This window comes from Rhinolophus ferrumequinum, chromosome 15 (genome assembly GCF_004115265.2).
Source record: "Rhinolophus ferrumequinum isolate MPI-CBG mRhiFer1 chromosome 15, mRhiFer1_v1.p, whole genome shotgun sequence".
NCBI lineage: Eukaryota > Metazoa > Chordata > Mammalia > Chiroptera > Rhinolophidae > Rhinolophus > Rhinolophus ferrumequinum.
Genome location: NC_046298.1, coordinates 4869322 through 4892146, shown reverse-complemented (window position 1 = coordinate 4892146; position 22825 = coordinate 4869322). Strand labels below are relative to the sequence as shown.

General features: G+C 41.8%; 1 protein-coding gene across 2 annotated transcripts in view; it reads right to left on the bottom strand.

Moving 5' to 3' along the window:
* TENT4B (terminal nucleotidyltransferase 4B) overlaps window positions 1-22825 on the bottom strand; it is a 50963-nt gene that overhangs the window by 15894 nt on the left and 12244 nt on the right. The gene's annotated exons all lie outside the window — the stretch shown is intronic.

Here is a 22825-nt window from a genome sequence, read left to right as displayed (position 1 = left end):
AGAAGATACTGAGTGTCGATGAGGATGTGTAGTAACTGCCGGTGGGGGTAGGAACTGGTACAATCACTTTGGAAAACGGACGCTATTTACATATTCAGCATACTGCTAGATATATGTCCAACAGAAATGTGGACACATTTTCACCAAAGGACACATACAAGACTGCACACAGCAGCACTATTCATAATAGTCCAAACCAGAAACAATCCCAAATGTCCACCAGTAATAGAATGGATAAATTGTGGTAATGCATAAAATGAAATATTATATACCAATGAGAATGAAAAAACCGCTACATGTAATAATATGCATGAAGCTCACAAATATAACAGGGAACAAAAGAAGTCAGACATAAAAGATGTATAATTTGGCTTCTGTAAAGTTCAGAAGTAGGTAAAATGTATCTGATATAAAAGTCAGCACCACAGTTCCTCTTTGGACCCGGAGGGAGTGGGAAAGGGCACAGGGGGGCTTCTGGGATGCTGGCGCGTCCTGCTCCTGCAGGTACACACTACGCAGGTATGCCGCCGTTATGCAAATTCCTCAAGCTACACCAAAGCCATAGGATCTGCGCACTTTTCTCTGTGGACATTGTATTTCAATAAAAATTATACTCAAAGTAAAAAAAAGAAAGAAAGTGGGGTGTTCCCCTACAGTAACAGGAAACCACGCATGCATGCATGCATTCATTCATTTACATATTTCTGACTTTTTAGAAGAGTTTATTTAAGCCCAAACTGACGACACATGCGAGGGAGCAAGATCTCACAAGCTCTGCAGAACAGTTTTGTAGCGTGAGGATACCACGTATCGAAATGTTTCTGAGAGGGAGTAGGGAAAGATGGACTTCTAAAATGCAGCATTTTAACAAGATTCATCCAGTAACTGTACAAACGGACTGGCAAAGAGACAAGACTGGACGCAGAGAAAACAGCTCCTACATTCTTGCAACCGTGGGAGGACCGGTGAAATGCCTGCAAGATGGCGGCGGGAAAGGAACGGGCTCCAGAAACATCACACACAGACACAGGCCCAGGCCGCGGAGCATGACCAGCAACGGAAAGGGAGGAGCGAGGACGCCTGCAGAGGCTCAGGCCTGCGGGGCTGGGGCCCTCGGACGAGGGAGGGAAGGAGAAACTAAGTCGGCGGCTGGCGAGGCGAATTCGGTCCACTAGTTCTGCAGGACAGGAGCAGAGGAAGCAGCATTGCTCAGGAAGCCAGTGCGAGTGTGAAGAGCTGCCTCGGGGAGGGCAACTGGATGCGAAGCGGAAGGAAAGCTGCTAAGCTCGTGTTGAACCTGACAATGCGGGAGGCCCGGCTCCAGGGCTGCAGGCAGCCGGAGTCAGGGTATCTCACTGTCTCGTGCGGCACAACTGTGACGACCGGACGGCCAGGAGCAGGGTGCCAATAGCAATGGGGAGCACGAGGGGCAGGGGGCAGCGTTACGTCAGTTATACTTCAATAAAGCTGTTTAAGAACACATGTCCTTTGCATCCTCCGAAATATTTCCCTGCGGGAACAAGGATATTGGCCGCAGCATTATCGGGAATACTACAACACTCAGAAGCGGCCTCCGTGTCCGTCAATGGGATCCAGTGAAATGCCCTTCCCTGAAGTGACAGCAGCCGGGAACCCACTACACAGACGAGAGCAGAGTGTGCGAGCTGACAGGGAAGGGCTAAGATTCGGTAAGTTTGAAAGAAAAAGCCGATGTATTTAACAGGATGCCTTTTCTGTACATTACACACACACACACAGAGCGAGGACACACGGCAGTCCCCCTGCGGCACACGGTCTCTGCAAGGAGAACCATGAGCCGTGATTACCCAGGAGAGGAAGGGAGACCTTAACGTTTCATTTCGAATCACTGAGTGTTGTTACAAAGTTTTTAAACCACCAGTGTGTATCTGCTTTTCTAATAGGGATTATTACCTGTTTGGAGAGATTATGGGCCATTTGGCATCTTCTGTATAGTTTCCCATATGAAAAATGTGTGTGTCTGTGTGTGTGTCTGTGTGTGTCTGTGTGTGTGTGTGTGTGTATGCCACCACATCCACAGAACAGGATCTACACACCATACTGTTTACAGTGATTAAATCTGGTGAGTGAATTTGGGGAGGCAGTCACTTTTTAAAAAATGCACACGTTAATTGCCATTGTACATTTTTATAACAAGGAAAAATATTCATTAAAGAAAACTAACACTTAAAGGAGAAAGAACTGGAGTTTCTCTAACAATCTAGGCCACAGACCAAGAGCTTACACACAAGGCAGCCAGAGAACCTCAGCAACCAGAGAGGGAACTCGGCAGCCGGCCTGTGGGTAGCACTGACCCCTGCGGCACAGAGGGACCCATGACACGACGCTTGGGAAGTTGCCACATGCCCGACTCAGTATGTGCAGCGAGTTTCTGCTGGTGTCTGAGTCACCTTTTCTAGGGATATACAGACTTAGATGTCGGTGTACATGCCAGACAAATTTCTGGAAGAGCACGTAAAAAACTGCTGGCGGTAGTTTCCTGCACAGAGTGGGACTGAGGTCTGAGGCGTCGTCTGATTGTTCTCTGGTGCTTCAGTCACCGAGACAAGTGACAGCGCAGCCCGAGGGCAAGCCTAGGGCAGTCTGAGTGACATCTTCAGGAGGCTCAGATTTTTACAAAGAAATTCTCTCTCTCTCTCTCTCTCTCTCTCTCTCTCTCCCCCCCCCCCTCTGACACACACACACACACACACACACACACACACACACGCACGCTCCTGTATTTCCAGCTGCCAGCTAGACTTCTCTACCCAGTGTCATCTCAAACTCAGAAAGTCCAAAATGAAATCCCCTATCCTTCTCCAAAACCTAGTCCTTCTTCTCCTTGTATTTCCCTCCAAATGGAAACGTCAGCATCTTCCCTGGTTCTCCTTCTTCCTCATCCTCTCGAGTTAACAGGTCTCCAAATCCTGTCCCTTCTACTCCCCGGCCCAAAACCCCGCTTCCAAGTCAGAGCCCGCCCTGCATACGGCGCTTGCCCCTTGCACTGGACACTGCAGTAGGCTGCACACTGGTCCTCGGCGCCTCGCGACTCTCTTCCCTATGCCTCTGGCCCGTGATCACCAGGGTCCCCGTTCTCAGCCTATGAGTGTCACTTTCAAACTCCTTGTCACCGCTCTGCCTTCCCGCCTGCCCCCCTCCTGTGCAGACACACACAACTGGGCCCTTTTCAGGAGCCCTGTGCCTGGAACACCTTCTTGCTCGGCCTTCCAGAGCTCAATCGCCAGCCCGGGAAATCTCCCAGCAGCAGAAGTGTGCAGCTGCCCCTTGGTGCCCGGCCCTCTCCAGTGCTAGTCCTGCCTCTTGCCCAGCGGTCAATGACAGCGACTCCCCACTTATGGGCTCGCCACTCAGACTCAGCTCCGTGTTCCCAGACCCAGGACGCAGCACAGAGAAGCCCTCTTGAGGAGGGGCACTCAGTCACGTGCACATCCGTCCACAGCCACGTCCACGTGGTCCCAACAGGGGGATGATGGGCCTTAAAATGAGCTCCGTACCAGGATCCGAGGAAATGGGTTCACACACTGTGGGAGCAAATGACAGAAGCAGAAGGGAGGGCAGTTTGGCCCAAGAACGACAGGCGTCCTTTGGAGTTAAAAAGGCAATTGCACTTCTCAGAGTGTCGCCTAAGGAAGTAAGTCTGCATGTACACAGAGATATGGCTACAAGGAAAGACCCACGATGAGCATGTAATTTCTAAGCCAAGGTTTAGAAGTACTTCAAGAATGCAACACCCTATTATCTTTGTATTTTAAAGTCTGCGCAATATGTCTGCCTTTCTATAGTACCGATAAGGACGCAGCAAGGTCACTTGAAAAAAGCCATGCCTAACTAAATAGGAAGAGCACGAGTGTTGAGGCTAAAAGGAAAAAGAAATGGATTCACACCCCCAACTCACTGCCTCCTATGATTTTATGAAAACAAGGGAGATAGAGAAAATATGGATGACGACATAAAGCTATTTCAAAGGAAATACTTTTGCAAGCTTTGTAGGCATTTGAAACTGCTCTTCATGGTTAAAGAGGGTCATATCTGCTATGTCTACACCTCCTTGGTTAGGACATGGGAGAAATAATGCAGAGAATGGATTCTTGCCTCTGTGTCCTAGATTATAAAGTTGTCATTTTTTTCTTCTTTTAAGAGGTGCTCATACATGCTTCCCTAGAAATCAGAGCATCCCTTTTAAACGCCACCGTCTTGCTCTCAATTCCAGGACCACAGCTTTAGTAGGCCAGTGTTTCAGAAGGATGGTGTTTCTTCTATTTGCTCTCGGTCCCTTCCCCTTTTACTGCTATGGAGGGAGAATGAACACAGTCTGACTTCTTCCTACAGCCTAACTCTGGCCCCCAAACTCGCCACTACTTCCAAGCAATTATAATGTAAAGGGAAGGAGAGAGAAAAGGAAAAAAAATGTTACCTCCAGTTGCTTTATCTAATTCTATCATTCCCCTTCCAGTAAAAATTCTGAATTCTCTGACTCCTCTGAGTAGATCTAACCAAACCTGAATACAGTTGGAAAGCTCAAAGAATAATTCCCCAACGAAGGCCAAATATCTTCAAACAAAATCTTAGTTAATAAACTTATTCCCCAAGTGGGAGGTCCTCAAATATTTGCTCAGTGCAAAAAACACATAAACAAGGCTGAATCTTTCCTTATCTACAAGATCCAAATGCCAAAAAGAAGTGCTCATTCACAGGTTTGCTGTTTTCAACTGTAACAGTGAAATGTGAATGTGTTTAACCCACACAATTCTAATACCAAAATTTTATTTGTTATTTATCTTTGGCGGAGGGGCGGGTGTTTAAGAACAGACACTGCCCGACAAATACACAAGTACCTACCTGTACCTTGCCCTGTGTTTCAGCGCCGGTAAAAGGGGCACAGAACCAATACAAGACACCTTGCGCTCTAGGACCCTAGGCATGAAAATCAGGATATCCAAAACAGGGAGAGGTGACTATTTGCTTAATAAACAATTTATACCAAATAAGGCAAACTCCTGCCATATATTTAAACTAGTTTAATCATAACCTTGGGTCATGGAATCATAACACGGAGGAAGGCTTTCATAATTTACTGGGTTTTTCCTGTACTGTTGAGATCTTTTGGATGAGTGCTAGCATTGTTTACGAAATTTTTTAAAGCTTAAGTGAGAAAAACAAAAACAGACGGATTCACAAAGAATTCATTTACACATACACCGAAAACATAGCGTATGTAAACCTAGGTTGACTTTAGAAGGTCCTACATTCTTTCAAAATTAACAAAATAAATTCTGAAACAAATAGGGAAATTTAAGCTGTTTGGGAAAGCACACAGGAAAAAAAATTAAAAAATCACCTATAGCTCCACCCCCTGACTAGCAGCAAACACAGCCGGTGGGGACTATGTACCGGACACATACCTCACGCGTATCCCCTGTGCACTGCTTTATGCCACATGCCATTTGACAGTCGTGGAAAAACACAGTGGCTATACCACGGTCACCATGCATGTCATTTGATGCTACAAAAATGAATCTGCAATGACTGTATATTATTCTAGTACATGAATATACCATTATTGAGTCTACCAATCCCTTATCATTGAGCATTTAGGTTGCTTCCGATTTTTCACTACTTAATTAACATTTTAATGCTATCTTTGCACATAAATCTGTAATCAACTCTCAATTTTCTCTTAAAATAAATTCTTAGAAGTAGAATCCCTTGGTGAAAAGGTATGAACAGTTAATACTTTTGAAGACTATTCCCAAAACGCCCTCCACCAGACCGGCGCTGATGTAGTCCCCCAGAAATGCAAGCGGGTCCTTCCCCAACCCCCACAGCCGTGAAGAGTGTTGTTTTTATTCTTCGATTCCTAATAAGCTTAGGAATTTTACGCATGTTTACCTGTCTTTTCGAGTCATTTCAATAAGCTATTGGATGGAATTCGTATAGTAGTTTAAAGAGTGTGCGCTGCAATGGAACCTTCCTGGGCAGGTGCCTTGCCTCTCTAGGCCCGTTTCCCACCTTTAACATGAGGACGAGAAGACCTATCTTGGAGGGTTTCTGTAGGGATTGAGCAAGAGTAGGGAAAGGGCTTAGTACAGGGTTTACAGTTTACTTAGCCAACAGTATACCCTAAATAAATATCAGCCATCATTAACTAGCATTAACAAATGTTGACTAAACACCTACAAAGCAGAAGGCACTAAGATACTACACTGAACGAGACACACACGGTCCTCGCCTTCAGGAAGCTTACAGCCTACTGGAAATCAATTTTTTTTGTTTGTTTTTAATTTTTGTTCTTATATTTTTGTGTTTCGTCTTATTTTCTTATTGGTATTCTTTATATATTAAGGCTATTAACCTTCTGCCATAGAGACAAATACACCTTCCTGCTAGTCTTTCTATTTTGTGAAGTTTTTCTTAATGTGCATAAATTCTTTTATTTTGATGGACATATACCTACGAATCTGTGCCTAAAAGGAACAGACAGCTAAGGTAAATGAATATAACTGTGACAAGAAGGGGAAACCTGCAATGTTGGGTTGTATTAGGGAGTAGTGGAGAAGGTGGTAACCCTGAAAGCCCATGCCCCAGGCTGCCACGTGATGCTGGCCGATTGTCGCCATGAAGGAATGTGAGCCCAGCACTGCCAACGCTTCTCATGTTGTAAGCCAGAAATCTAGACTTGTAGGTAAAATTTTTATTTTAAAATTCTGACATAATTTTCATAAGATAAATTAAACAAGGCAAAACAGAATAGGCAAACCAAAATGTATGTGCAATTCTGATCCAGTGCTCAGGCCATCTGCAATCTCTGCTTTGACATCTCCCTTTTCTTTATGTTTCAAAAGGCTATTTTACCTTGAGATTAGAAAAATATCTGACTATCAAAAGAATAAGAAGACAAACCACAGACTGGGAGAAAATTTTTACAAAACACACAATCTGATAAAAGACTGGTATCCAAAAATATATAAAAACTCTTCAAACCCAACAATAAGAAAACAACTCAACTAAAAAATAGGCAAAAGACCTAAACAGACACCTCAAAAGAATACACAGATGGCAAATAAGCATATGAAAAGATACCAGGCATCATATGTCATCAGGGAATTACAAATAAAAACAGCAAGACACCCTCCATACCTGTCAGAAAGGCCCAAATCCAGACCGCTGACCACTCCACATGCTGGTGAGGACGTGGAGCAATGGGAATCTCATCCATCACTGGTGGGAGTGCAAATGGCGCAGCCACTTCGGAAGACAGTTTGGCGGTTTCTTACAAAACTAACATACTCCCACCCTATGATCCAGCAATCGCCCTCCTTGGTATTTACCCAAATGAGCTGAAAACATAATGTCCACACAGAACCTGGGAACAGATGTTTATGGCAGCTTTACTCATAATCGCCTAAACCTGGAAGCAACCAAGACGTCCTTCAGTATGTAACCGAATCAACTATGATACATCCAGACAATGAAAAGGATTCAACACCAAGAATAAACGAGCTACTGAAGCCATGAAAAGACACAGAGGTACCTTAAATACTTACTACTCAGTGAGAAAAGCCAGTCATTACACATTTATCCAAATCCACAGAACATACAACACAAAAAGTGAGTTAATGTAAACTCTGGGCTTTGGGTGATAGCGACGTATCGATGTAGGTTCATTGATTATAAAATAGTTACAATTACCCTGGTGGGATATGGGACGAAATCTCGCACCTTCCATTCAATTTTGCTGTGGAACCTAAAACTGCCCAAAAACAAAGTCTATTTTAAAAATCTGACTATATTTCTTCTAGTTATTTAATTTTTTTCTTTTTCTTATTTAACTATCACTTAGTCATTTGGAATTTACTGAATATGGTGAAAGGTGGGGTTATAACTTGTTTTTCCCAGACAGTTAATCAGTGTCAGCACCCCTTATTCAATACTCCATCCTTTTCTCAAGGATACCCCAGTCTGCCAGTGGCCTGTCTTCTGCTCCCCCCATAATTCTACCACACTATCCTCTTCCCCTGGGGACAATCCCCCGCCCTACGTCTTCCATGTGACTATCGAGGTGCTCAGCAGAGCCAGCTGGAGCTTGGGATAGGAGCAGGCACGGGGAGACCTGTCATGAGTATGGTGAGTACGGTGTCATGGCCCGGGACAGGCACAGGACCCTGGAGTCCCGGAGTGTCCTTCCTTGGGACTTTACATACTGACACTTCGAAAGGTCATTTTCTTCTTTGACCTCGAACTGTAAAAGGAGAAGCTTGGAATTATCAACAACCACACCTCCTTTTCCTCCAGCAACAGAAAGGAAGCCCACTGGCAACAGGAGAGAAAGGACCCAACCCTGAGGAAGGAGCAAAGTCAGGGAGATGGGGCATCGGAACCTCCTCTGGAGTCGCTGAAGCAAGTATCACCCCAAGAGTACCCCAGGTACTTGACCAAAGAAATGCCTTTGCTCGGTGTTTGCTTAATCCAAGATGACGGATTTTCTTTCAAGCGATCATCTTGGAAAAATCCTGATTGACACACAGACTTTGATTATATATGAAACTCTTATGCATAGCTGGGCCAGGTCTTAGGCTTTCTTTTCAGGTCTACTGCTACTGCTGTCTAATCCAGGGCTCAGATTACCCTCTAAAGAGTCTTGTATAAATCCATGAACAGTTGATAGTACAAAACCAATCCTCCCCCAAACTCATCTTCAGTTTTCAGAAAAGTCGCGGCTATTCTTGCCTGTTTATTCTTCTCCCCCACCCCCCGACAAAATTCACTGGGGCTTTTATTTGAATTATATTAATTAACAAATTAGTTAATTTAACATCTTCAAGTCTTTGATGCCACCCACAGTAATATTTTTTTTTCTGTACACTTCTGGCTTTGTTTTCAATTATTTTGGGGATTTTGATGCTCTAAGTGAGTGAAAGAAATCTTTCTTCCCTTTTTAAATTATATTTTCTGACTGTTATGTAGAAAAGCTAATGACTTCTGTATGTTTATTTTATAATCAACCAGACAATTCTCTAGCCCCACTGCATGGGCTACAATTACCAAGATAGGGCCAAATAATACTGGTAAGAGTAGGCACCGTGTTTTGTTCCTGGCTTACTAGGAAGTGTTTCTGGTGTTTCACGTAATGTTAATATATGTTAGAAAGTGCCACTCTTTAGCGGGTTATGGAAGTGTCTGCATATTCCTAGTTTACTAAGTTGTGCTCTTTTTTTAACAGACAAATTTCATTTAAGGCTTCTGTTATGCTTTTTGCCAGAGAAAGGAACATGGTAGTTTCTTCCTTTGATGATGACAATGATGGCAATGATTAAAATAAAAGCAACAACTCAAAGTATGTAACTTCCACCTACACACATTTCACAAACAAGCCACTAATATTGTTGTAAAAACAAAAATGTCTAAAGCCAAACAGAAACCCACTACCTTAATAAATTAACCCTTTTCTTCCCCACATTCCCAACTAGGTAACTTTCTTAACTCAAAAACTAGCAAACGAAACAAAACAGAAACTATGTCTGATACCTTCATAGAGCAGCCAACCAGCAGATGACAGAAAGACATCTTTTCTAGATGTGCATAAAATTTAAAACATTGATTACAAAAATTATGTGGACCCTATACTGTTTCATCATGTTAAGTTGCTCTGACCAAGTTTATTTTAAATACACACGCCTCATTTAACACCTAACTTCTCTTAAATCTGCACAAGCTATTATATTAGCAGTCACATCCATTTGCAACGTGCTGTAAGTTCTTCGGCAATAACTTTCCTCCATTTCAAAGGGAGGTCTGAGATGGTTACTATTTCAGTATTTCCAACACGACTATACAGCAGTTTAATCATAATAACGCTTCCTCAGCAACCTGCTAAACACACCCACTAAAGTTGTCCTATCTGTGAAACAGCTTCAAGTTTTTAAGACCAAAGAACAAAATAAAAGATGTGTTAAATAAGATACCAAATTAATATACATACACATATATTACACATAAAAATATACATATTTATGTATAAAATTATATATAGTTATCAAAGTATAATCCAAGTTCACGCTGTGATAACTTTCAAGAGGTCCTGTACTGACCATAAACACCTTGTTTAGTCTTCACTAATAGAAAATGAAATATATAAGTATTCCAAGCTTTCTTCTCTACAGGCTAAAACTTTAATAATGATAAAAATAAAATAAAATGGTAACAATCTGCCTTGTGACTGAAGCAGACATAATACACAGCCTTCCCTCTTCTCACCCCTCCGTGCCCTCCCTGCCAGCGTCACGCAGGCTCTGCTACTTTGCTCTCTCTTCATTCTATGTCATTCCGACTTCCACCCCTTCTCTCTTTCAGCTTTTATTCTGCTTACTAGGGGCATTAAAGGGAAGTAAACTCACCGAGAGCATACGGGTTTCTCCGAAGACTCCAGCTCCCAGCTCTGGTTCTGGGCTTCGAGAGCTACACTGATGGGACAGAGCACACGTGAGAGGGGCCTCACCTTGACCAAGCATCTCACTTCTGCGTGGCACTTCATGTTTCAAAGGACTGTTACCATTCCTCTAGCTCCATCATCAACAATACTTCTGAGAGGCAGACTAGGGAGAAGTTACTTTCTAACCAAAAGCTTTTTTTTTAATGGGAAATCATTGACTTCCCTAAGATCACACAGGAAATGAAGAGCAGAACCAAATCTGAAAAAACAGACCTCCTCACTTGAACACGCCACCCCGAGGATCACAGAAGTAAAACTACTTTTCAATCCCAGCTGAGACTTTTCTAGTTGAGTGACCAGCCTTTCGAAAGCCCCAGTGCCTGCGTCTCTAAGACGGGGGGTGGGGGGTAAATGCGCACCCAGCAGCCCTGTGAGGCCCCCGGCCAGTGCCAGGCACTTGCAACACCTCCGACCCCCCACTGACCCTCAGGCTTCAGCTGCCTTGCGTCTCCATGAGCTCACACATGCGATGAGAGGCTGTGGCGGGCCACTTCTCTAAGACAATTCTCCAAACAGCACAATCACACCCCTCCCACCTGAGATTCCAGGCTCTTCTGCGGCTCTGCGTCCCCCTCCTACTCCTCCCCAGCAGCCGGAGTCCCTTAGCCCTGGGTCTTCGCCTCCACCCGAAAGCTAACTCCACAGTGTTTTCATAAGCCAAGTACCACACGGTCCACACCTCCTCTAATGTCCACTAATTGCTCCAGACCAGAGGTCAACCAACTACACCGCAGGCCGAGCCCAGCCCACTTCCGAAGTTTGAACAGCCCACCAGGTAAGAATGTTTTTACATTTTTCAATGGTTGAAATGAAAACAAGAATAATATTCTGCGATGGGTGTAAGTTATATGCAATTCAAATTACAGTGCACATACATAGTTTTATTGGAATGCAGCCATGCTCAGTCATTCACGCATTGTCAACGGCTTTCATGTATTGCAACAGCAGAGTTGACTAGTTGGGACAGAGACTGTGGAACCAATAAAGCTTAAAATAGTTACAAAAAAGTTTGCTGACGCTTGCGCTATAGGTAGGCTCCATGATACAGCCAAGAGTAACTGGATAGATCAAATCTACCAAACGACACGTGTTCTGGGCACTGCCTTGTACATTGTTTTTATTAGAAATATTTTATCCCATCCTGGTACTGCTTCATGTCATGTGCAGAAGGTCAGCGTTTGACGTTAGCTGCTACAGATACGTAGAGGTCACACTAATAAGGAAACACTATGCAGGGGGCGCTGGAGAGCACGAAGGGGGTCTTCCCGAGAGGAGACAGCCCAGGGTCTCAGATCAGGTCTTAGCGGTTTGCCCGCAGACCTGCCTGAAGAGGTGAGAAGGTCTTTCCTCAAACATGCATTAGGAAAAAGATATCTTCAAGAAGAAACAAATGTCAAAGGTATTTATAATCAAAGGAATATGAAGAGTCTTTCTTTGCAGCTTTATCTCACTATAACTCACTTCCAACATTTGAAACTCAAGTTGCAGGCTCATACTTTACATAGGAACAACTTAGAGAACAAGGTGAGAATTTAACAGTGAGAAGACACAGCATTCGAGGGCCATGTTACCCACATAAAATGAAACGAATGTAGTAAAAGTCACTCGACACATTTTTGGCAGGAAAATCATTCTTAAACACATACATCACGGTCTAAGATTAAGATAATCTAAGCCTGTATTCAAGGGAAGAAGCAGTAAGATATAATGCCTAAAAATAAGCAATAAGAAAAACTGAGGGAACAATAAGAATAACTGAAGTTAATGTGATTAGGAAAGAGACTGACCACCAGCTAAAGGCAAAGACTCGTAACCACCATCCTCTAGGACAGCAGAGGCAATACAGAAGCAGATTAAAACGAGATGCCCTATACATGGTTACTAAAGAAAAGGAAAACAAAGAACAAAACAGGCTCCTCCTGTCTAACTTGAATATCAGCATTTCAATTTAACTGTTTAAACTTGAGGGCAAATAATTACATTTATAAGCAGCATAGGAAATAAAGTAATATTTGTCAAACACTGAGAAATGTGTCTCAGACTGAGTCTGGAGACTCGTTGTCAAGTCCACACATTCTCTATGAGAATTCTCAAATTGTGTGTTTTCATCCCAGTATCATCCTACAAACATTAGCATAAGCCTGTCCCGGATCATCCAGACGCTTCCCTGGAAACAGAGCTGCCCAGAGACTTCCCGGCCCATGTGTGCTGTTGTGTTTACCGCCCGGCTAAGGCCAAACCAGGCTTTACCTGGTCTGTACAAACAGTCAAGGACAGAGAAGGACCCAACATGCACAACACACACACACACCAAGTAAAGGTCAAACGGCGCCCCTGCAAAGTCTATGGTTTTCAGAACAGAGAAAAGTGGTGAGTGAACTGAGCTGGCCTATGGCAAGTGACAGGCATTCTGAGTGCCCTCTGGACAGCACAGCACCCCACTGGCTGCCCGTGGTACCCTGGCTTAAGTTATTTTTATTATAATGTAAGAATGCGCACAAATATAAATTCCTCTCTGTCTGTCTCTCTCTCTCTCTCTCTCTCTCTCTCTCTCTCTCTCTCTCTCACACACACACACACACACACACACACGACTAGGTGATTTTTTTCTTTTTTACCCAAAACACTATTTCCATGTAAGTACAGGAGATGTGAAGTTGGGCTTAAAATGACACTAAAAACCAAAAGGGGGAATATTCCTAGGTATCCACCCAAGAGAACTGAAAATGTATGCCCACGCAAACAATTCACAGCAGCCTTATTCGCAATCGCCAAAAAGTGGGAGCAATCCAAGAGTCCATTGACTCGATGGATGGAGAAACCAAATGTGTCCATCTATCCACACACGGTGCAATGTTATTGGGCCAGGTAAAGAAATGACATTTTGACCCATGCTACAACATGGACGAGCTCTGAAAACATTATGCAGAGCTAGAGAAGGCAGACACAAAGGGCACATGTACTGCACGATTCCATTTATATGAAGTGTCCAAAAGAGGCAAATCCAGAGAGACAGAAAGTAGACTGCTGGCGGCCCAGGGCTGGGAGTTCTGGGGAAGATGGACAGTAACTGCTAACAGAGGTTTCTTTCTGGGGTGAAGAAAATGTTCTAAAACTTATTCTGGCGATGGTTACACAACTCTATGAATATACTAAAAACCATTTGAACTGTAAACTTTAAATGAGTGGATTATACAGTGTGTGAATTATATCTCAATAAGGCTATTACTGGAAAAAAAACAAAGGCAGGAAGCTGCCGTTACAGCCCTAAAAACATTCTGCCTTAACTTGTATGTTACCACAAAGCAAAATAAGAGGAATAAGAGAGTCTACAAGTCAATAAAAAGAAGATTTATATATATATCTATCTAGGTAACGAATGACTTACACAAACTCTAAAAAAAACAGGTTAGACGTTTAGTGCATGGACCAAGGTAACAAGCAAATTGTTACCCTTTTTGAAATACTGAAAACACTTGCGGACCACACTCTATTAGGACCCAAAGCGGACCTAGGCATCCTGGCTACCACTTATCTAAGGCATTCAGCGCTTTTAAGGTAAAAACAATCTAATCCTAGGGTCCCAATGGCTTCTCCCAAGTCACCAGAGCGCGCAGGAAGCCACACCTGTCCATCTCAGCCCCTCCTGGGCACTGCTGGTTTCACAGGATAACCTTCAAGCATCCCCAGACGGTCCCAAAACCACCCGTTTCACCATTAACTTCCTTACCAATGAGCACATACTACATGTCCTTCCACTGACCATTACTCAGGGAGCCCTGTTCCAATGTATGGAAAAAGCCGCATAGATCTGAACAACTCTTCGGCATTCTTCCACTGGAAGACACCGCCACCCATTTCTGGAACCGCGGAATTATTCACCTCCCCGCGTTCCCGGGTATGTGATCTGGCCCAGGACAAACAGCCAATGTTCTAATTCGAGGATGCCAGGTCCACTACGGCCTCATTTGCAGATAAGGAAGTGATAAGCAGGAGAGGAATTAGAACACTGACACACCAGCGAAACTTCAAAGCAGAATGACACTATAGCTAACACATTTACACACAGACCTCAAAACACAAACAAGGCCAAAGATCCCATGGGGCAAAAATCTCAGAAGCACTGTCCCAAGACAACAGTAAGTAAAACAATAAACCTAAAGTCCTTGGGGGAGGAGGAAGGAGCCTGGACGCTCTCAGAAGAGTGGACCAGTTTCCCTCGTGCACTGCTAACCCTCACAGTCTTTCTGGCAATATACAACAAACCAGCAATCTTATTTTGAGGAACACAGATGGAGAAGCTAGCTGAAAATAAACAACACTTTGTAGAAGTCTGCTTCTAGCACTTTATTCACAATAGAAAACAGAAAGCAACTCAGATGTCCAACAACAGAGGACTGCTTAAGTAAACCCTGGTATATTGAGAGAGGAAAATATATCTACTGCCCTCCAAAGCTACATTTGTAAACTATGTAAATACAGGGAAAGATCATGCCAAATGTAAACTAGGGGAAGCATTAAGACCTTTCATGTTGATGGCAATTGCTTTTAAGAATGGATCTTTTACAATGATGTAAATAAGAGTTGATAGACTAATACACAGTTGATACCTTACAATGAGGAGCTTTGAAATGGCATGTCTATTGTTATTTTACAGTCAAGTTGATCAAACATACAAGAACAATTATTAAATGTACAACTCCAAGTTTGTAACACTAGTATGAAAGGCAAGCACCAAAGAAAATGCAGAACACGTGAATTCTCCTGGTGTTTCTTGCTGTTTTGACTCAATTATCCCGGCAACCATAATGTTTAATCCTCTTCACAGCACTAACCTAAGTCAGGCTTTTTTATAAATGCGTCCAGGTCGGCACCCAGCACTGGGCACTGGGCACTGGGCACACACACACTCAGGTCTGCAGAGCAAACCGAAATCACTCCTCACATTCCTGACAAAACAAAAACTGACACGTGCTCTGCCACTTTGTGTTTTCACTAAATATGTGGAAGTCCAGCAAATTCTTCCTGAGTCCCTCCGCAACTCCATCACCTCTGTACAGCCGGAGGACAACTGAGCGTTTAACTACCCCCCGCCCCACCCCCCCGACCCCCCCACCCCCGCCCCACCCCCCGACCCCCCCACCCCCGCCCCAGCAACCACAGCACATGCGCACACGGAGTCTGGAGGACAATATAGCTTTCAACTCCTCCCCCCCCACCCCGCCCAGCGATCACAGCACATGCGCACACGGAGGCAAGCGCAAGAATGCTCCCTGCAGCGCTGGAACAGAAAACGCTGGAAACAAACTAGTTCTGTTCGTCAATGGGAAAATGGCTTAAAATACAGTTAAATTTTACATAGCACTTAAACCGACATGAAAAAAATTTCCAAGATATATTAAGTGGAAAAAAGCGAAAGTTCCAGTCTACCCAGTAGGAAAAGTTTTGGGAGAATCCACAACACACTGAAAACAATCACTACCTCCGAGGAAGAAGCCGGGCAAGGAGGGTGGTCACGTGAGACCCCTGACTTCTCTGTACCGCTTTTAAGTTTTTAGAATGAGAATAAATTCATGCCTTATTTACATAACAAAAATTTAAGGAAATTGCATGTGACTTATACAATATTCCATTAGGAAATTCGAATCCATATGAACGCAGGAATCACTGATAAAGGGCACGGAAGGCACACTGTCTTCACATTTAAATGCACAAACACACTTCCCTCTGTGCCTCTCCAACATATAAATACTCTTCCTTGCTTAAAAACAAATCCAGACCCCCCTCACCAGCCCAAAAAGAAAAAAAAGCACTTTTAGTACAAGACAAGATGTTAAAATCTTACACATAATTTCGAATTCCTTAATAAACATTTTATTTTTCATCCAAAAAGCAATAGCGTTACAAGGCCTGAGCCAAACTTCACTTCATTAAAATGATGACTGTTGCCACCTAACTATTTTGAAGTTGTTTAATTCACTGGGTATGTCTGGTTTTAACTGATACAGAGAAGGTGGTGGGGAAGCAAAGCTTTTCCACCTGGAACGTAACAGCGGAGGGCCTCCAGTACCTCATCTCCCTCTGAGTAGCGGGGTCCCCTTATAGCACTGGGGTCTGAGGGTTCTGAGCTCCCGGGGGATTTTGACAATCAGCAAGGTTGGGAACCATGCTTTAAACGATCCTTTTAAGCAGTGCTTCTCAACTTGTGTTGCATCTGATTATTATTTTTTAAAATATGATGTGAGAGCCACCACCCCCTACTGACCTATTAAATCAGAAACTCTGAGTAGTGGGCACCTGTCATCAGCATTTTTTTTTTAACTTCCTCAGATTGAGAACCATGCTTCGAAGTAACCAGTTTAAGAGTTACCCTTACCAAGCTCACTGCACAGGCTGTAGGAAACAGCGGCATGCCAGGGGAGGAAGTGAACACCAAGCCCTGGGTTTATTTGAAATCACAGGGTTAGGCTGATAGGACCAGACTCTTGGTACACTGACATCTGTGTCAGTGGTAAGAAGCCCTGGTTTCAGGTAAAGATAAAGTCACTGCACTAGCTGTGAAACTTTTAGGTAAAGTCGTTTAACCTCTCTGGGGTTCGAATTACCATTTTTTAAAAAGAATCGGAATAAATGACCTCTGAAGGTCCTTTGATCTCAAACCCCACAATGGTTCTACCGTGTGGCTACAAATCGAACAAGTCCGTAAGCAGCGCGGTCCTTGAATAAACAAACAAACACCTTCTGCAAGTGGAGCGTCATCACGTATACAATTCCCTGCTGATCTACATAAAAAGCTCATTCTTCATCACACCACAGGAAATCTAACTGAACGCAGTTATATTCTAGCCGATCAATCACAATGAAAATTAAGTCGCATAAGTCCCCAAATAGATACAAACATTTAGAGTAAAAGGAAAATTTTAAATAACTCATTAACCTTTTTCTTGTCAACATCCTGATTTTTAAACCTGTTTTTCCATTTTTTAAAAATTGTGGTAAAATATACATTTTATGTTTAAAATTTACCATTTTAACCATTTTTAAGTGTACAGTATTATGCCATTAAGGATGTCCACACTGTTGTGTAACCTTCACCACTATCCATCTACAGAACTTTTTTTAAACCACTTGTTGAAGTATGATTGACATATAAAATATTTAATATTTAATGTATACAACTTGGTAAGTTTGGGACAAATATGAGTACACACTTGAGAAACATCCCCACCATCCAGGCCAGAAACATATCCATTGCCTCCCAAAGTTTCCTCCTGCACCCTTCATTTTTTATGTGCATGGTAAGAATACGTAACCTAAGACCTACCCTCTAGCAAATTTTAAGTATACAATACAGTATTATTAGTTATAGGCACTATGCTGCGTATAGATCTCCAGAACTTATTTACACTGCATAATGAAAACTTTGATCCAGAACTTCTTAATCTTCCCCAAATGAAACTCTGTACCCATCAAACACTAACTGCCCATTCTCTTCTCCCTGAACCCTTGGCAACCACGGTTCCACTTTCTGTCTCTATGAAATTGACTACTCTCTAGGTACTCATTGCACATCCTCAAGTTTCATTCATGTCATAGCATGTGTCAGAATGTCCTTCCTTCATAAGGCTGAGTAATATTTCATTGTGTGTACATCCTATTTTTTTTTATCTACTCATCCATCGATGAACACTTGGGTTACTTCACTGTGACTTTTTTAACTGCATGTTTTTTTGAGTCATGAACAATAAAGATGAGAGAACTTTACATCATCAGGATTTCTTTACAAGAAAAACAACATAAGCAGACCAACATTCTGGGCCAGAAAATATACCTTATCAAATTTAAAAGAATAAAAATCATGCAAAGTATGCTCTCCGACCACAATAAAACCAGAAATTAGTAACAAAAGATGGCTGGAAAAATCTCAAAATACAGTATTTAGAGATTACATACATAATACTTGGAGATTAATAAAACATTGGTCAAAGAAGAAGTCTCAAACATCTTCCTAACTAAATAAAAATGAAACTATAACTTATCAAAACTTATGGGATACAAATAAGCCAGACGGAGAAAGACAAACACCACATGATCTCACTTATATGTGGAATCTAAAGAACAGAATATACAAACAAACAAAAAGAAACAGACTCAGAGATATGAGAAAAAAAAACTGAGGGTTCCTACTGTGTTTCCCCGAAATAAGACGTAGCTGGACAATCAGCTCTCATGCGTCTTTTGGAGCAAACATTAATATAAGACCCGGTCTTATTTTACTATAAGGCTGCGTATAATATAACATAATATAATATAATATAATATAATATAATATAATATAATATAATATGATATAATATGATATAATATAATACTCGGTCTTATATTAATTTTTATTCCAAAGGACGCATTAGGGCTGATTATCTGGCTAGGTCTTATTTTTGGGGAAACACCGTAGGTGGGAGGGGGGTTGGGGATGGGAGGAAAAGGTAAAGGGATTAGAAAGTATAAATTAGTAATCACAATATAACCACGGGGATATGAAATACAGTTTGGGGAATATAATCAATAATGTTGTGAAGATTTTGTAGGGGGTCAGATGGGCACTTGTCTTCTCAGGGAGACCACTTCATGGACTGTAGAAGCCTGACCACTGCACTGTACACCTGAAGCTGCAGCTGAATAATATGGACTGTCAAGTGTAATTAACTATATGTGTGTGTATATATATATACACATATATGGTCACGGATTGGTCACAGGTGGAGTACAGCGTAGGGAATAGAATCAGTAGAATTGTTAACAGCTATATACGATGTCAGAGGGGTAATTGGGGAGGGAAGTTGTAACTTCTGAGGGTGTAGATGTCTAACTATTACACTGTTTTCTACACTTGAAACTACAAAAAAAACAACAAAACAAAAAAACAACTTGTGGATACAGGGAAAGCAATGAATGCTTAGAGGAAAATTTATAGCATTCAATGCAAATATTAGAGAGATCTGAAAATCAGATCTAAGTTTCTACTTAGGAAACTAAAAAAAGATAAGCAAATTAAATTCAAAGTAAGGACAAGAAAATAAATAATTAAAATTAGTGAAAATCAGTGAAAAGAAATCAGTGAAATCAATAGAGAAAAATCAATGAAAAGAAATCAACAGAGAAAAATCAATGAAACCAAAAGCTGATTCTTTGAAAAAACCAATCAAAGTGATACACCTCTACCAGATTAACCAAGGGAAAAAAGGAGATACAAATTACTAATATAAGAAACAAAAGAAGGGCCATTACTACTGGGCATATGGACATTAAGAGGATAATAAAGGAATATTAAGAATGACTCTATGCCCACAAATTTGATAACCTAGGCGAAATAGAACAATTCCTTGAAACAGACAATCTGCCAGAATTTACACAAAAGAAAAGAACAATCTGAATAGGCCTATACCTATTTAGGAAACTGAATCAATAACTATTATAATACCTTCTAAAACAGAAAGCACCAATCCCAGATTGGTTCACTGGTGAAATCTACCAAAGGTTTAAGGAAGAAATTATCTCAATTTCTACAATCTCTTCAGAAAACAGAAGCAGAGGAAATACTTTGTAACTCATTCTATGAAGCCAGCACTTTCCTAATCCCCAAACCAGACAAAGGCATTACAAGAAAAAAACTACTGACCAGTATCTCTCATAAACACAAATGTAAACCTCCTGAGCAAAATATTAGCACACTGAACCCAACAATGTACAAAAGGAATTATACACCGTGACCAAGTGGGATTTATTCGAGGTATGCAAGAGGTCAACATTCAAAAATAAATTTATGTAATCAACAGGCTAAAGAAGAAAATTCTATGATCACATCAACAGAAACAGGAAAAGCACTTGAAAAAACTCCAACACCCAATCAAAAGCTCTCAGCAAACTGAAATGGGAGTTCCTCAACTTGACAAAGACATATACAAAAATCCAACAGTGAACATCATGCTTAATGACGAGAAATGAGATGTTTTACCACTAATTCAGAACAATGCAAGATGTCTGTTCTCACCATTCCTATTCAACATCATATTGGAAGTCCTAGCTAATGCATTAATACAAGAAAGGAAATGAAAAGTGTACAGATTGGGAAAGAATAAAACTGCCTTTCTTGCTAATAATATGATTCTCTATGTAGAAAATCCCAAAGAAACAACAACAAAAAATTCCTGGAACTAATAAGCCATTGTAGCAAGGTTGTAGGATACACAACATTAATAAACAAAAGTCAACTGCTTTCTCATATACCAGCAAGAATCAATTAGAATTTGAAATTTAAAATGCAACTCCATTTGCATTAGCATCAAAAAAAAAAAAAAGGAAATACTTAGGTATAAATCTAACAATGTTTTCAGATTCCACATATAAGTGAGATCCAACGGCATCTGTCCTAGTCTGACTCACTTCACTTAGCGTTATGCCCTCAAGATTTATCCATGTTGCCACAAATGGCAGGATTTCATTCTTTTTTATGGATGAATAGTATTCCACTGCGCGCGCGCGCACAGTTCCAAAAAAACGTATACACATTTTAAGAAAAAAACTGTATCAAAATTGCTGATGGAAACCACTTTGAGCATCTCTTGTAATTGCAGAAGTCAAACGTGACTTGTATTCATCTTGTTATTGGTATATATTGAGTATTACAATTTTAATAGTTTTTTTTCCTTTCTTAAAATGTGTATACGTTTTTTTGGTATCCGCTACTGTAAATAATGCTGCAATGAACATGGGGGTGCAGGTATCTTTTTGAGTTAGTGTTTTCATTTACTTCAGACAAATACCCGGAAGCGGAATTGCTAAATCATATGGTAGTTCTACTTTCAATTTTTTGAGGAATCTCCATATTGTTTTCCATAGTGGCTCAGCCAATTTACAGTCAGTTCCACCAGCATGCTCAAGAATTCCGTTTTCCCCACGTCCCCACCAACACTGGTTACAGCCTGTCCTTTGATAAGAGCCATTCTAACAGGTATGAGGTGATTTTTTTTAAAAAATTCTTTAACTTGGAAAAAACATTTTTAAGTATACCCACAGTAGGAGTCCATACTGATAAAAGAACAAAGGAAATTATGTATGTATATATGTATATATATATATACACAAATATATATACATATACACACATATATACACACGCACACATTAAAAAGTCTAAAACTATTTACAGTAGCTATATCCTAGTAGTAGTATTAGAGGGGCTATATTTTTCTTCCTTTGGTTTAGCTATATTTTCTAGATTTTGACAATTAGCATTCATTAGTAGTATGTAAAATACGAGTATATGTTGATTTTAAAAACAAGTATTTTAAGGAAGAGTGGTATTGATACCTCATACAAAGAAGAAAATAAAGAGTGAATAACGTCAGGGAATAAACAAATCAAAATTTCAAACCTCATCAAAGACCTAAGACTTTATTAAATCCAAATGACTGGAAATTAACTTGTAAAACTCTACCACCACTATCCTAATGGATTCATATTCCTGTTTTGGCAAAAATTTACAATACTTAATGGTGCTAAAAAGTTGTGTTATTTCGATAAAATCAAAACAGTGATTACAAGGGGCTAGTAAGTGAAGAATAAGAGATCAGGTCACGGAGACGTCATCAAAATGGTGGCGTGAGGTGAGCCTCTGTAAAGCTCCCCTGGAATTTACAACTAATCGAACAACAATAACTCCACAAAGGACTCCCTGCACAGCAGACAGGCAAAATGAAGAGGCCCACTACTGAATTCACCTAAAGGTGGGCGAATCGTGGGAGCGGGGGAGGAGAGAAGGGAGAAGTGCGGAGCCGCAGCCGCAGGGGCGGGCGCAGGACGCAGACCTGGCTCAGTGCTCCGAGCTCGCTGCATCCCGAACTACCGCAGCTGTGGGACAGGGAAGCACTCGGACTGCTAGGGCTCCGCTTATGGCCACAGGGCTGAGGGGGCAGCATATAACACGGCTGAACCCAACACTCATGGCAGAGACCTCGGAGAATGGATTGAGGGAAGAAGGCTGAAAACGGTGGTTTGGGCCCTCACTGCCACAGAGAACGGAAGCCTTAGGCACTGAGACTGGCCGCCCCCTCCCTACCCTCCCAGAGCTTGCCCCGCCCCCACCTGCCCGGTGCTAGAAGCGGAACAGTGGCAGTGTCAGATCAAACGAACAGAATATTTGCTGTTCTGAGAACTGTGGACCGCAGACACAGATTCGCAGCTCAACTAGTTCCAGCAGAGGGGAGGGAGCTGTGGAAGCAGGACCGGCTGTGG